A 5,585-nucleotide genomic window follows, 5' to 3' on the forward strand; every position below is an offset into this window, starting at 1 on the left:
CCTGGCTAAGGAGTGCTCTAGAGTACGGGAAGGAGACTCTACAGAGGAAAGGTAAGGCGGGGGACAAGCCCCACCTAGGGGGACACTACATCTCCATTCCCCAGCCCCAGTTCCAAACTGGAGCAGGTGGGTAGGGGGATATTCAGCGACCCTTGCACCAGGGATAGGTGGGGAAACAACCCCTTCCCCATCAGTTCTGCTGGAAAAAAAGATAAGAAATTGAAAATGTTAAAAGCAGTTCACTGTAGAGAAGCTGCATCTCCAGAGCCACTTGACCAAATGAGCGCAACTTCACATCACAAATTCTACCTCTTCCTCTGATGTGACACAGCCGTTATCAAGGCAATCTGTACTTGTGCATGTTAGAGCACTTTGCTTAATTATGGAAGTGCCACTTCTATGGACACCAGCTTCATTCACCATGTAATTCTTCCCCATTCATTGTCTGTACCATCATATTTCTTGTGTTGCCCCCAGCCCGTGTTCCATCAATGATGGTAGCTTTGTCCTTGTTGCCAAACTTCTCCTACAGTCATTTATGTGCTTCCTTCCATGCCATTCCCTACATGTGGAATTGCCCTCCCCATACTAACCTGGAAGAAGGGTCCCCTTGTCCTTAAAGTTTTCCCCCTCAAGACCTACCTTTGCTGCAACACCAACCCAGGAACCTATCCCTGTAGCAAACCTCGTTGCCTACTCTGTCCCTATATCTACTCTGGCAACAGCATCAGAGGACCCAACCACATCAGCCACACCATCAGGGGCTCATTCACCTGCACATCCACTAATGTCATATATGCCATCATGTGCCAGCAATGCCCCTCTGCCATGTACATTGGCCAAACCGGACAGTCCCTCCGCAAAAGAATAAATGGACACAAATCGGACATCAGGAATGGTAACATACACAAGCCAGTAAGTGAACACTTCAATCTCCCTGGTCATTCTATCACAGATTTAAAAGTCACTGTCATTGAACAAAAAAACTTCAGAAACAGACTTCAAAGAGAAACAGCAGAACTAAAATTAATTTGCAAATTCAACACCATTAATCTGGGCTTGAATAGGGATTGGGAGTGGCTGGCTCACTACAGAAGCAGCTTTTCCTCTCCTGGAATTGACACCTCCTCATCTATTATTGGGAGTGGACTACATCCACCCTGATTGAATTGGCCTTGTCAACACTGGTTCGCCACTTGTGAAGTAACTCCCTGCTCTCCATGTGTCTGTATATAATGCCTGCATCTGTAGCTTTCACTCTATGCATCCGAAGAAGTGAGGTTTTTACTCACGAAAGCTTATGCCCAAATAAATCTGTTAGTCTTTAAGGTGCCACCAGACTCTTTGTTGTTTTTGTAGATACAGACTAACACGGCTACCCCCTGATACTTGACAACATGCAAGGCACTAAATTTAGCCGTATGGAGTGGAAATCCATCAACCTCAACAAAAAACTTGCACAGATACAGACAGACATCATCTTCCTCTCCAAATGCAAACAGATGGACATCATACCAAAAGGACTGAAGGTAAAAAATCCATTGCAATCAACATACTACACTGAGTATGGTGAGAGACTGTGCCACACACTCTCAAAGAAACTGAGGAACCACCTGATCAGCATCCTGTACAGCAGACAGGAGAAGATCAAGATTGAGCTCTCAGAACTGGAGACTCTCATACAATACCAGCCTTCTACACAAACTTCCACGTGGCTGGACTTTACAAAAATGAGACAAGCCATTTACAATGCACATTTCACTTCTCTACAGAGGAAAAAGGACTGTAAGCTATCTAAACTAATACCTGCCACTGGGGGCTATAACAATGGTACCCTCAACTCATCTAACAACATTGTCAATCTTTCCAACCACACACTTAGCCCAGCAGAAGAGTCTGTCCTATCTCGGGGACTCTCTTTCTGTCCCACCATCCCCACGAACATGATACAGTTCTGCGGTGATTTGGAAGCCTACTTTCGTCGTCTCCGACTCAAGGAATATTTTCAACGCACCACTGAACAGTGCACTGACCCACAGGAACCTTCCTACCAACACTACAAGAAGAGGAACTCTGCGTGGACTCCTCCTGATGGTCGAAATGACAGACTGGACCTCTACATAGAGTGTTTCCGCAGACGTGCACAGGCTGAAATTGTGGACAAACAACATCACTTGTCCCATAACCTCAGCCGTACAGAACGCAATGCCATCCACAGCCTCAGAAACAACTCTGACATTATCATCAAAGGGGCTGACAAAGGAGGTGCTGTAGTCATAATGAACAGGTCAGATTATGAACAGGAGGCTGCCAGGCAACTCTCCAAGACCACATTCTACAGGCCACTATCCTCTGATCCTACTGAGGAATACCAAAAGAAACTACACCATCTGCTCAAGAAACTCCCAGCTACAGTACGGGAACAAATCTACATGGACACACCCCCAGAACCCCGACCAGGGGTATTCTATCTGCTACCCAAGATCCATAAACCCGGAAACCCTGGACGCCCCATCATCTCAGGCATTGGTACTCTGACAGCAGGATTATCTGGCTATTTGGACACTCTCCTCAGACCCTATGCTACCAGCACTCCCAGCTATCTTCGAGACACCACCGACTTCCTGAGGAAACTACAGTGCATTGACGTTCTTCCTGAAAACACCATCCTGGCCACCATGGATGTAGAAGCACTTTATACCAATATTCCACATGAGGATGGACTACAAGCTGTCAGGAACAGTATCCCTGATGAGGCCACAGCAAGCCTGGTGGCTGAGCTTTGTGACTTTGTCCTCACCCACAACCACTTCAGATTTGGGGACAACTTATACCTTCAAGTCAGTGGCACTGCTATGGGTACCCGCATGGCCCCACAGTATGCCAACATTTTTATGGCTGACTTAGAACAACGCTTCCTCAGCTCTCGTCCCCTAGTGCCCCTCCTCTACTTGCGCTACATTGATGACATCTTCATCATATGGACCCACGGAAAGGAGGCCCTTGAAGAATTCCACCTGGACTTCAACAATTTCCACCCCACCATCAACCTCAGCCTGGACCAGTCCACACAAGAGATCCACTTCCTGGACACTACAGTACAAATAAGTGATGGTCACATAAACACCACCCTATACCGGAAACCTACTGACCGCTATACGTACCTACATGCCTCCAGCTTCCATCCAAGACACATCATACGATCCATTGTCTACAGCCAAGCCCTAAGATACAACCGAATTTGCTCCAACCCCTCAGACAGAGACAAACACCTACAAGATCTTTATCAAGCATTCGTAAAACTACAATACCCACCTGGGGAAGTGAGGAAACAGATTGACAGAGCAAGACGGGTACCCAGAAATCACCTACTACAGGACAGGCCCAACAAGGACAATAACAGAACACCACTGGCCATCACATACAGCCCCCAGCTAAAACCTCTCCAGTGCATTATCCACGACCTACAACCTATCCTGGAAAATGATCCCTCACTCTCACAGACCTTGGGAGGCAGGCCAGTCCTTGCTTACAGACAACCCCCCAACCTGAAGCAAATACTCACCAGCAACTACACACCACACCACAGAAACACCAACCCAGGAACCTATCCCTGTAGCAAACCTCGTTGCCTACTCTGTCCCTATATCTACTCTGGCAACAGCATCAGAGGACCCAACCACATCAGCCACACCATCAGGGGCTCATTCACCTGCACATCCACTAATGTCATATATGCCATCATGTGCCAGCAATGCCCCTCTGCCATGTACATTGGCCAAACCGGACAGTCCCTCCGCAAAAGAATAAATGGACACAAATCGGACATCAGGAATGGTAACATACACAAGCCAGTAAGTGAACACTTCAATCTCCCTGGTCATTCTATCACAGATTTAAAAGTCACTGTCATTGAACAAAAAAACTTCAGAAACAGACTTCAAAGAGAAACAGCAGAACTAAAATTAATTTGCAAATTCAACACCATTAATCTGGGCTTGAATAGGGATTGGGAGTGGCTGGCTCACTACAGAAGCAGCTTTTCCTCTCCTGGAATTGACACCTCCTCATCTATTATTGGGAGTGGACTACATCCACCCTGATTGAATTGGCCTTGTCAACACTGGTTCGCCACTTGTGAAGTAACTCCCTGCTCTCCATGTGTCTGTATATAATGCCTGCATCTGTAGCTTTCACTCTATGCATCCGAAGAAGTGAGGTTTTTACTCACGAAAGCTTATGCCCAAATAAATCTGTTAGTCTTTAAGGTGCCACCAGACTCTTTGTTGTTTTTACAAGAAATTAGCCAATTCATATTAGCTCGTTTGAGGGGCAATTTAGCACTGTGTGTCACTTTTTGTTTAATGGGCCCTTTCCGTCTCTAATTGGTCAGTTTATCCAGTCCAGTTTTTGCTCCCTGGCCAGGGCAAGATTCTTCTCTCTTTCAAATCCAGGGACTGAGAGGAGATGGGTACAAACCTAGCATGTGATTGACACCTGTATCTGGAGTTTAGTGAAACCTGTCAAGGTATTTGTGTCTCTGTGGTTTGGAGCAGAGGCCAGGTCAGGGACCTGGATTCAGGATTCACCGTTGCTGATGCTGTGAATTCGGCACAGAAATCCTCTAACATGGTGGTTCTCTCTCATCAGAGGGATTCTGTCTCATGGACTTTCATCCTCTCCCACTGCTCGGGTCTCAGAATTTCATGCTGCAAAGCTCTAGAAAATGCTGCCTGGATTAGAGCTTGAAAACACCTAACTTGAGTTTCTTCTTTTTCCCAGTGTGTCCAACAGCTAGAGTGAGCGACAGGTCATCTCATGACGGCCTCACCACCCTCTCCTGTAAGGTCAGTGGATTCTACCCCCGGGACATCACCGTGACCTGACTGAAAAATGGGGAGAGCAGACAGCAGGAGACCTACTCTGAAGGCATCCTACCCAATGGGGATGGGACCTACCAGACCTGGGTGACCATGGAGATTGATCCCAAGATCAAAGCCCATTATTCATGTCACGTGGAGCATGAAAGCCTGTTAGAGCCACTCTCTGTCTCCTGGGGTAAGGAGTTTGTGTGTTTGTCTGTTTTCCTAGTGGGAGAGGGGGAATCCATTAAACTCAACCCCTGAAAAATTCTCATTCGGATTTATAGGCTGAAGCTGGACTTTCCTCAGGGTCTGTGAGGCCCTGTCCTCTTTGGCTCTGTCCCCCTGCAGTCAAGTTCTTGTGCTAGAGTTGGGACCCACAGTGCCTGGGGCTCATGTCTTGCTCTCCAGTTTGCTGCCTCTGGGGCTGTTGGATACATCTCAGCAATACAGTGTCTCTGAAGGGAGAAGATTAACAACGAGACATTAAGGCCTGAAGGGACCATTCTAATCATCTGATCTGAGCTCCTGCCTAGTCCAGGGCACGGGGGAATCACAGTCTGGTCATCTGTGGGCAAACCAGCGCTGATCCTTCAGAAAGAGATTTCCATTCCAGATGTAGTCTCCAAGGGATGGAGAATTTATCACATCCCAGGAGAAGCTCAAATCTGCCCCTTATTTCCAGACAGAGTTGGTCTTGCTTCAGCTTCCAGCCCGTTCTCA

The 5,585-nt window shown here is 47.2% G+C and overlaps 1 long non-coding RNA gene across 1 annotated transcript; it reads left to right on the forward strand.

Annotated features, from left to right (window-relative positions):
- LOC135980492 (uncharacterized) lies at positions 1 to 5,579 on the forward strand. The gene is made up of 3 exons (XR_010597535.1): positions 1 to 51; positions 4,783 to 5,058; positions 5,150 to 5,579. It is a non-coding gene; the product is annotated as an uncharacterized LOC135980492 (long non-coding RNA).
- The last annotated feature ends 6 nt before the right edge of the window (positions 5,580 to 5,585 follow it).

This window comes from Chrysemys picta, unplaced genomic scaffold (genome assembly GCF_011386835.1).
Source record: "Chrysemys picta bellii isolate R12L10 unplaced genomic scaffold, ASM1138683v2 scaf3628, whole genome shotgun sequence".
NCBI lineage: Eukaryota > Metazoa > Chordata > Testudines > Emydidae > Chrysemys > Chrysemys picta.